The sequence below is a fragment of the Gossypium hirsutum genome, unplaced genomic scaffold, assembly GCF_007990345.1.
Source record: "Gossypium hirsutum isolate 1008001.06 unplaced genomic scaffold, Gossypium_hirsutum_v2.1 scaffold_146, whole genome shotgun sequence".
NCBI classification, from domain to species: Eukaryota; Viridiplantae; Streptophyta; class Magnoliopsida; order Malvales; family Malvaceae; genus Gossypium; species Gossypium hirsutum.
Window position 1 is genome coordinate 22183 of NW_024402834.1, and position 11653 is coordinate 33835.

The 11653-nt window shown below is 36.1% G+C and overlaps 1 non-coding gene across 1 annotated transcript; it reads right to left on the reverse strand.

Moving 5' to 3' along the window:
• Positions 1-474: 474 nt before the first annotated feature.
• LOC121226379 (small nucleolar RNA R71) lies at positions 475-581 on the reverse strand. The gene has a single exon (XR_005924206.1). It is a non-coding gene; the product is annotated as a small nucleolar RNA R71 (small nucleolar RNA).
• Positions 582-11653: the final 11072 nt, after the last annotated feature.

The following is an 11653-nucleotide window of genomic DNA, read 5'->3' on the forward strand; positions in this document are numbered from 1 at the left end:
CTTTGCTAAGAGGAGAAGAGAATTGTGTAATATGGCTAGGGAAGGGAGTGATCCATTAAATCCAAATAGTCGGGATGTTAATCTTCCTATTCATCATGAGATAGATGACTAAGACAGGCCAGTTCAAGAGCATGTCATTTAAATTTTAGATTACCTGAATCCAGGGATAGTAAGACCACACATAGAAGCTCAACATTTTGAGCTGAAACTGATAATGTTTCAAATGCTACAAATTGTTGGACAATTCAGTGGGTCACCAACTGAAGATCTGAGACTACATTTGAGACATTTACTAGAGGTCTGTGACTCATTTAGACAACAAGGTGTTACTGCAGATGCCTTGCAGCTCAAATTGTTCCCATAGTCTTTGAGAGATCATGCAAGAGTATGGCTTAATGCCTTACCGTTGGGGCTTCATGTAATGAACTATGCTAGAGGTTTTTGCTATGGTATAATCCGGAAAACATGAATGCCAAGCTCAGAAATGAAATAACATCTTTTCGATAATCAGAGGATGAAACGATGTACGAAGCCTAGGAAAGATTTAAGGAATTACTTAGAAAATGTCCAATGTATGGGTTCTAGCACTGGATTCAGATGAAGATGTTTTACAATGGGCTTAATGCGCATACTAGAATGGGAGTCGATGCATCTTCCAATGGTAATTTGTTGGATAAATCCTATAATGAAGCATATGATATCTTGGAACAGATTGCCAACAATGATTATCAATATCCTACCATGCGAGTTGGGACTGGTAGGAAAGTTGCTCGCTGTGACACCCCTAAAGTGACCCTAGTTGGAAAGCGGTTTCAAGACCGCTAAACCGAGTCACCAAATTATTTGAATGTGATATTTATTGTCTAAAATATGTGATTATGAAGGTGTGAAAGTTTTAGGCTTCGATTTAGTAAATTGCATGTGAATTTAGTCAAAAGGACTTATGGGTGACGTTTTTGAAATGTGTTAGGCTAATCTACAAGGACCTAATAGTGCATGTAATCAAAAGGGAGGACTTGCATGTCAATTTTCCCCCCCTAATATGTAGTGGCCGGCCATGAGCATGGGTGGACAAGATGTTATGGCTAAAAACATGTCATAAACATGTTGGGGTAGTGCATTATGTAAGGATTAATAAAATAAAGAGCATGGGTGGACAAGATGTTATGGCTAAAAACATGTCATAAACATGTTGGGGTAGTGCATTATGTAAGGATTAATAAAATAAAGGGCATGGACAATAAAATATTAGTGTTAGTAGGATGAGAAACAAAAAAAAAGAAAAGAAAGGATGTGTGTGATTGTCCCCCCCATTGCCGTGAGTGAAGAAAAGAAAAAAAAGAAAATTTGTCCATCCTCTTTCATTTCTTTTGGCCGAAAATTCTAAGGAAGAAGGAAGGAGTTCTTGCTTCATGTTTGGTTTGGAAGAGGATTAGGAGGAGGTTTGGCCATACTTGTATCTAGATTAAGCTCAAGAGCTTAGAGGACCAAAGTTGGATAAAGGAAAGGAAAAAAATGATCGAATAGCCGCCGAAATCGTTCGACAACATCCGAGGTAAGTTTTAAGTGATTAAACGTTGAGTAAATTCAATCATAATAGGACATAATGAGTTGATTTAATAAGATATGATGTGGCCATGATATGTCTTAAACTCAAATGGTAAGTTCATATGTGTTTGGACTTGGAAATTTAAGAGCAAATTGTAATAATTTGCTTTGGACAGCAGCAGTAACGTGATTTTAGAAAATCACTATAAATTGTTGGTGTGGAATTATAGGCTGAATAAAATATGTAATCAAGGCTTAATTAGTCTAGTTTCTTATAAAAGAGACCTTGTGAGCAAAGAAATTTCCTATAAAGAGATATTTAAAGTTGTGTGAGACGGTGTCAGAATGACTCCGAAATCCCCTGTTCTGTTTTTAGAAAATCATTATAAATTGTAAAAAATGGTTATAAGATAAAATTTATATGCTTAGACTCCTTAATGAGTCTAGTTTCAAATGAAATCAAATACAACACATTTTGAATTCTGTAAAATGAGAAATTTGATTTGTAGTGAAGAGTGGTCAGATTAGTCAAACAGTGAAACAGGGGAAACTTTAAGAAAAATCTGGTATTGATTGGCCAAACCTAAAATTCTGGAAATTTTATGGATGGAAGATATACGAGTCTATATTCAGGAAAAATTAACGGCAAGTGATTTGGAGTTTTGTAGCTCCGGTTGTAAATAATTTAGTGACCATTGCTCAGGAAAATAGCTCGTAGTGAATATGTGATTTTGTTGTAAACATGGATAAAACTTGTTTTAGTTGCTCATAAGCTATTGATTAAACCCATACTTGAATTCTAAATCGTGATATTGTAAGCTTATGAGTATTCGAATATGAAATGATAGTATGGCGTAAAATTGAATTATTCATTGGAAAGTGATGGATGTAGATTCGGCCAAGACCAAGTCTGTACATGATAGTATATGTGGTATGTGAAGTATATTTGAATAAATGTGAAAGTGTATATATGTGATAAGGCCTAATGGCCAATGTGATGAATGTGAAAGTGTATATATATGTGATAAGGCCTAATGGCCGATGTGATGAATGTGAAAGTGTATATATGTGATAAGGCCTAATAGCCGATGTGATGAATGTGAAAGTGTATATATGTGATAAGGCCTAATGGCCGATGTGATGAATGTGAAAGTGTATATATATGTGATAAGGCCTAATGGCCGATGTGATGAATGTGAAAGTGCATATATATGTGATAAGGCCTAATGGCCGATGTGATGAATGTGAAAGTGTATATAAGTGATAAGGCCGAATGGCCAATGTGATGAATGTGAAAGTGTATATATATGTGATAAGGCCGAATGGCCAATGTGATGAATGTGAACATGTGTATGTGTGATAAGGCCGAATGGCCAATGTGATGAATGTGAACATGTGTATGTGTGGTAAGGCCGAATGGCCAATGTGATGAATGTGAACATGCATATATGAGATAAGGCCGAATGGCCAATGTGATGAATGTGAAAGTCTATATATGTGATAAGGTCGAATGGCCAATGTGATGGATGTGGAAGTGTATAAATGTGATAAGTCCCGAAGGACAATTGTGTCAATACTATATCCGGGTTAAAACCCCGTAGGCTTTATATGAGAATATTATCCTGATTAATGTCCGTAGGCTTCGTGCTCGTACTATATCCGAGCTTTAAAGACCCGACGGCTAAATGCTAGGATTCAAGTAAGACTTTGATATTGAGTATCTGCATTAAGTTACCATCAAATAAGTATTATGTATTCAAGATGTTCAGGTACGTATTACTTACTCATCGGTGGAGTGATTTCGAGGTGAATTATCAGTATCAAAGAGGTAGGTAAATGTGATTAATATTATAACTCCAAATGTGAGAATGATCTAATTGGTAATGGTATGTTTATATAATAAAGTATGCAATGAAATATTCTTATGTATTAGTGCATATTCTGCCCAAAAGCCTTATGATCTGAGTATGGGTTGGGTTGAGCTAGATGTGCCAGTACAAGGTAAGGATTATGATTTGTAAGCTTACATATATGTGATAAGGAATATGTTGGTTCTTTATGTGCCTATGGTAATTTAGTACTTGTCATGTTGAAATACTTAAAAGTATGGATGTGATTATGAACAAGTGGAAAGGATTATTGAAAGTTGAAAATCGATGAAGAATGTGCTTTGGAAATATTTGACCATCTAGGTCATTATTATTCGAAAGTATATATGTGGCAGCCAAGTGTTGCGTTTAATGATATTATAGATCGAGATGAAGCTCTAGATTAACTTCATCGAACAGTTGAAATGAATGACCAATGATAGTGATTGAGAACACTTTGTTTTGCTTAAAACTTACTAAGCATTAAATGCTTACTCCGTTCTTTGAATCTCTGTTTTATAGATTTTGGTTCGTCAGCTATCGGACTCGGGATTATTGAAGTCGAAGTCGCCCACACTATCAAAACCCTTTTGGTACACTTTTGGTTGAACTCTGAAAATGGCATGTATAAGACTACCCTTTTGTTGTTGGTCATGTACCCTTCGGTTTTGTATAATTTTGGATAGCCATGCGAAAATGGCTTATATATGTTTGAGCATAATGTTATAATCATTTGGTATGGATATGGTTATTGAGAGGTGTGGATATGCTTAACAAGGATTGGCCATGGGAATGGTTAATCACTATCATAATTTGTGCTATTTATGCTAAAAGGGCTAGTTGAATCATGGAAACTATGAAATAGGTAAAGTCTACCTTAAAGGCAGATGCTGACAGCAGCAGTGATGTAGATTTGGAAAATCACTAAAAATAGTAGGAATGGAATTAAATAGTGAATAAATTATTTAAATGAACCTTGATGAATCCACTTTCATATGGAAGAAACGAAACGGTCATATGAGTGGTATGTTAAGAGATAATTAGGTTTTCGTGAAACAGGGCCAGAACAGTTTCTGGATTCCCTTTTCCGACTTTGGAAATTCATTATAAATTAACCAGAGATAATTAGGAGCCATGCCATATATGTATAGATTCCTCTGTGAGTCTAGTTTCTATAGAAACAAACGGCATCAGTATTGAAGCCCTGTACAGGGAGATATCCAAATCGTAATGCATGAAGGTCAGTGTAGTCGCACCCTGTAACAGGGGAGACTTTAACTAATAAACTATACTAATTTGCCAGACTAAAATTTCTAGAAAACAATATGTAGATGGACATATGAGTCTAGTTTCAGGGAAAAATCACGAAACTGATTTTCGAGTTGTGAAACTCAAGATATGATTTTTAAGGTGACAGCGACACAGTTAGCCAGCTGTCTGGAAATTTTTAAAATGGACTGCGATAGTAAGCGAATTTAGTCTGTGAGCCCCTCGTGTCTGACTCCGGCAACGGTCTCGGGTACGGGGCGTTACAATTTTATTGGTATCAGAGCTACGGTTTAGTCGATTCTAGGACTACTGTAATACGTTTGGGTCTAGCTATACATGCCATTATGTGAATATTTGATAGTGTGGTGATTTCTGACAATTGAAAATGTGTTTATTTATTGTAATGAATTCCGATCCCGATCGAGCTGTAGCAGATGGTATTGAGAGGACTGAGACATGCTTATGATGTGTCAATATTGAGAAGGGTATAACATAAGTAAGTTTTGAGTAATTGAATTTGGTATTTAACTTAAAATGCCATGATATACATGTATGATAGATGAATGATGTCCCATTGTCCTTATCATAATAAGGTTATTAGAGAAATGAACAAAGGAAGAGATTGGGGATATATGCTTTGGTGTGATTGCTTATTGAGCTGAAAGTTTAGTAAAAGAAGCATACATGTATTAGATTTGAATGATATTTACGACTTAAAGTCAAGAATCATGTTATATGTTTACATGTGAATGAATTGATTAAATTATAAATGTGATTTGTGCCATGTGAAACATGATAACATGTGAATAAATATGTATGAGACTCAGTGATGTGAATCCGAGTTTAAAGACCCGCTGACTATATGAAGAGATTATGTCCGGGTAAAGACCCGATGGCTATGTACAGAGATTATGTCTGGATTAAAATTCGCTGGCTTTGTGTGGAGATTTCATCCGAGCTAAAGGTCTCGACGATGATCCGGGCTAAGTCCCGAAGAGCATTCATGCTAGTGATGTATCCGGGCTAAGTCCCGAAGAGCATTCATGCTAGTGATGTATCCGGGCTAAGTTCCGAAGAGCATTCATGCTAGTGATGTATCCGGGCTAAGTCCCGAAGAGCATTCATGCTAGTGATGTATCCGGGCTAAGTTCCGAAGAGCATTCATGCTAGTGATGTATCCGGGCTAAGTCCCGAAGAGCATTCATGCTAGTGATGTATCCTGGTTAAGTTCCGAAGAGCATTCGTGCTAGTGATGTATCCGGGCTAAGTCCCGAAGAGCATTCATGCTAGTAATGTATCCGGGCTAAGTCCCGAAGAGCAATCATGCTAGTGATGTATCCGGGCTAAGTTCTGAAGAGCATTCGTGCTAGTGATATATCCGTGCTAAACCCCGAAGAGCATTCGTGCTGGTGTTATATCCGGGCTAGGTCCCGAAGAGCAATCATGCTGGTGACGTGTATTCTGGCCTTCGTGCCTAGTAGGCTTCGTGCCGGTAATTTGAGCAAAGTTTAAGTATTCATTGCTATACGAATTCAAATTTAAATGAGATGATATGTTTAAAAGTGTACATACATGATGTTTATAGACTTGGTTAAGTCATTTCAATGTGTAATAACGAATGAATAAGAGCACTATGTGTGTGAATGATTAGAGGCACTGTGTGTGTGCGAATTCCTTTAATCGAGCACTATGAGTGCGAGATCGGTCAGTGGGCACTAAGTGTGTGAAGTGGAATTCATGTAAGACCTCGTCTGAGACGAAGGCATTGATTTGAGATAGTGTGTAAGACCATGTCTGGGACATGGCATCGGCTCGATATGTGAGCATATGTAAGACCATATCTAGGATATGGCATTGTAAGAGCTATATGTGCTTAATGAGTATCCGTAATGATTTCGAATGATTCAACGGGTATCGTTAACAGTGATTAAATGTGCTAAATGAATTCAATGTTCAGGTATGTGGAAGTTGATTTTCTTTTGGAAATGAGTTAAGTTGAATATTGAGATGTGATAAAGTTATAAAGGATATTTATTGGGATGTTTGAGTATATGTGTACTTTCGGTTAGGTTACAGCTTATACATGAATGAAAATGTGGGTTACAAATATGTGGGTTGATGATGTGAATTATACATGTTAATATGTGCTTAATATGTGTTTGAAATGCATTTGTGAATTAAATTAAGTGATTATTGCTTATGAAATCAAGAAAATGAGATATATGTGCATACTTGTAGAAATGTTTATGTATTTGTTTTAAGATAAGAAAATGATTTTATAGATCGATGAGAAATCAATAATGAATTACAATTGCTATCGATGAGCTAATGTTTATATGAATATAATTCAATAAGAGGACGTTATCCTAAACTATGCATCGGTAGAAATTTTCGGGGACGAAAATCCCTAAAGGGGGAAGAGTTGTGACACCCCTAAAGTGACCCTAGTCGGAAAGCGGTTTCAGGACCGCTAAACCGAGTCACCAAATTATTTGAATGTGATATTTATTGTCTAAAATATGTGATTATGAAGGTGTGAAAGTTTTAAGCTTCGATTTAGTAAATTGCATATGAATTTAGTCAAAAGGACTTATGGGTGACATTTTTGAAATGTGATAGGCTAATCTACAAGGACCTAATAGTGCATGTAATCAAAAGGGAGGACTTGCATGTCAATTTTCCCCCCCTAATATGTAGTGGCCGGCCATGAGCATGGGTGGACAAGATGTTATGGCTAAAAACATGTCATAAACATGTTGGGGTAGTGCATTATGTAAGGATTAATAAAATAAAGAGCATGGGTGGACAAGATGTTATGGCTAAAAACATGTCATAAACATGTTGGGGTAGTGCATTATGTAAGGATTAATAAAATAAAGGGCATGGGCAATAAAATATTAGTGTTAGTAGGATGAGAAACAAAAAAAAAAGAAAAGAAAGGATGTGTGTGATTGTCCCCCCCATTGCCGTGAGTGAAGAAAAGAAAAAAAGAAAATTTGTCCATCCTCTTTCGTTTCTTTTGGCCGAAAATTCTAAGGAAGAAGGAAGGAGTTCTTGCTTCATGTTTGGTTTGGAAGAGGATTAGGAGGAGGTTTGGCCATACTTGTATCTAGATTAAGCTCAAGAGCTTAGAGGACCAAAGTTGGATAAAGGAAAGGAAAAAAGTGATCGAATAGCCGCCGAAATCGTTCGACAACATCCGAGGTAAGTTTTAAGTGATTAAACGTTGAGTAAATTCAATCATAATAGGACATAATGAGTTGATTTAATAAGATATGATGTGGCCATGATATGTCTTAAACTCAAATGGTAAGTTCATATGTGTTTGGACTTGGAAATTTAAGAGCAAATTGTAATAATTTGCTTTGGACAGCAGCAGTAACGTGATTTTAGAAAATCACTATAAATTGTTGGTGTGGAATTATAGGCTGAATAAAATATGTAATCAAGGCTTAATTAGTCTAGTTTCTTATAAAAGAGACCTTGTGAGCAAAGAAATTTCCTATAAAGAGATATTTAAAGTTGTGTGAGACGGTGTCAGAATGACTCCGAAATCCCCTGTTCTGTTTTTAGAAAATCATTATAAATTGTAAAAAAATGGTTATAAGATAAAATTTATATGCTTAGACTCCTTAATGAGTCTAGTTTCAAATGAAATCAAATACAACACATTTTGAATTCTGTAAAATGAGAAATTTGATTTGTAGTGAAGAGTGGTCAGATTAGTCAAACAGTGAAACAGGGGAAACTTTAAGAAAAATCTGGTATTGATTGGCCAAACCTAAAATTCTGGAAATTTTATGGAAGGAAGATATACAAGTATATATTCAGGAAAAATTAACGTCAAGTGATTTGGAGTTTTGTAGCTCCGGTTATAAATAATTTAGTGAATACTGCTCAGGAAAACAGCTCGTAGTGAATATGTGATTTTGTTGTAAACATGGATAAAACTTGTTTTAGTTGCTCATAAGATATTGATTAAACCCATACTTGAATTCTAAATCGTGATATTGTAAGCTTATGAGTATTTGAATATGAAATGATAGTATGGCGTAAAATTGAATTATTCATTGGAAAGTGATGGATGTAGATTCGGCCAAGACCAAGTCTGTACATGATAGTATATGTGGTATGTGAAGTATATTTGAATAAACGTGAAAGTGTATATATGTGATAAGACCTAATGGCCAATGTGATGAATGTGAAAGTGTATATATATGTGATAAGGCCTAATGGCCGATGTGATGAATGTGAAAGTGTATATATGTGATAAGGCCTAATAGCCGATGTGATGAATGTGAAAGTGTATATATGTGATAAGGCCTAATAGCCAATGTGATGAATGTGAAAGTGTATATATATGTGATAAGGCCTAATGGCCGATGTGATGAATGTGAAAGTGTATATATATGTGATAAGGCCCTAATGGCCGATGTGATGAATGTGAAAGTGTATATATGTGATAAGGCTGAATGGCCAATGTGATGAATGTGAAAGTGTATATATATGTGATAAGGCCGAATGGCCAATGTGATGAATGTGAACATGTGTATGTGTGATAAGGCCGAATGGCCAATGTGATGAATGTGAACATGTGTATGTGTGATAAGGCCGAATGGCCAATGTGATGAATGTGAACATGCATATATGAGATAAGGCCGAATGGCCAATGTGATGAATGTGAAAGTCTATATATGTGATAAGGCCGAATGGCCAATGTGATGGATGTGGAAGTGTATAAATGTGATAAGTCCCGAAGGGCAATTGTGTCAATACTATATCCGGGTTAAAACCCCGCAGGCTTTATGCGAGAATATTATCCTGATTAATGTCCGTAGGCTTCGTGCTCGTACTATATCCGAGCTTTAAAGACCCGACGGCTAAATGCTAGGAGTCAAGTAAGACTTTGATATTGAGTATCTGCATTAAGTTACCATCAAATAAGTATTATGTATTCAAGATGTTCAGGTACGTATTACTTACTCATCGGTGGAGTGATTTCGAGGTGAATTATCAGTATCAAAGAGGTAGGTAAATGTGATTAATATTATAACTCCAAATGTGAGAATGATCTAATTGGTAATGGTATGTTTGTATAATAAAGTATGCGATGAAATATTCTTATGTATTAGTGCATATTCTGCCCAAAAGCCTTATGATCTGAGTATGGGTTGGGTTGAGCTAGATGTGCCAGTACAAGGTAAGGATTATGATTTGTAAGCTTACATATATGTGATAAGGAATATGTTGGTTCTTTATGTGCCTATGGTAATTTAGTACTTGTCATGTTGAAATACTTAAAAGTATGGATGTGATTATGAATAAGTGGAAAGGATTATTGAAAGTTAAAAACCGATGAAGAATGTGCTTTGGAAATATTTGACCATCTAGGTCATTATTATTCGAAAGTATATATGTGGCAGCCAAGTGTTGCGTTTAATGATATTATAGATCGAGATGAAGCTCCAGATTAACTTCATCGAACAGTTGAAATGAATGACCAATGATAGTGATTGAGAACACTTTGTTTTGCTTAAAACTTACTAAGCATTAAATGCTTACTCCGTTCTTTGAATCTCTGTTTTATAGATTTTGGTTCGTCAGCTATCGGACTCGGGATTATTGAAGTCGAAGTCGCCCACACTATCAAAACCCTTTTGGTACACTTTTGGTTGAACTCTGAAAATGGCATGTATAAGACTACCCTTTTGTTGTTGGTCATGTACCCTTCGGTTTTGTATAATTTTGGATAGCCATGCGAAAATGGCTTATATATGTTTGAGCATAATGTTATAATCATTTGGTATGGATATGGTTATTGAGAGGTGTGGATATGCTTAACAAGGATTGGCCATGGGAATGGTTAATCACTATCATAATTTGTGCTATTTATGCTAAAAGGGCTAGTTGAATCATGGAAACTATGAAATAGGTAAAGTCTACCTTAAAGGCAGATGCTGACAGCAGCAGTGATGTCGATTTGGAAAATCACTAAAAATAGTAGGAATGGAATTAAATAGTGAATAAATTATTTAAATGAACCTTGATGAATCCACTTTCATATGGAAGAAACGAAACAGTCATATCAGTGGTATGTTAAGAGATAATTAGGTTTTTGTGAAACAGGGCCAGAACAGTTTCTGGATTCCCTGTTCCAACTTTGGAAATTCATTATAAATTAACCAGAGATAATTAGGAGTCATGACATATATGTATAGATTCCTCTCTGAGTCTAGTTTCTATAGAAACAAACGGCATCAGTATTAAAGCCCTGTACAGGGAGATATCCGAATCGCAATGCATGAAGATCAGTGTAGTCGCACCCTGTAACAGGGGAGACTTTAACTAATAAACTGTACTAATTGGCCAGACCAAAAATTCTAGAAAACAATATGTAGATGGAAATATGAGTCTAGTTTCAGGGAAAAATCACGAAACTGATTTTCGAGTTGTGAAACTCAAGATATGTTTTTCAAGGTGACAGCGACACAGTTAGCCAGCTGTCTGGAAATTTTTAAAATGGACTGCGATAGTAAGCGAATTTAGTCTGTGAACCCCTCATGTCCGACTCCGGCAACGTTCTCGGGTACGGGGCGTTACACTCGCACCATGGAGCTTGATGCAATCACTTTATTGACAACCCAAGTATCCTCTTTAGCTAATATGATCAAGAAAATGAAGAAGCCAATTGCATTCTAGGAGATGAAATCAACTGAGCTATCTTGTGTTTATTATGGTGAAGATCTCGTGTTTGATGAATGCCCATCAAACCCAACATTTGTATACTACACGGGTAATTTCAATCGAACTAACAATCTCTACTCTAACACCTACAATCCAGGGTGGAAGCAACATCTTTGGTTGGAATAATCAAGGTATGGGGAATTCAAACAATGTTGTTAGACAAAATGCCAATAGGGTATTGCCTGGCTATAATCAACCCATGTCGCAACAAAATGTCCAATAAG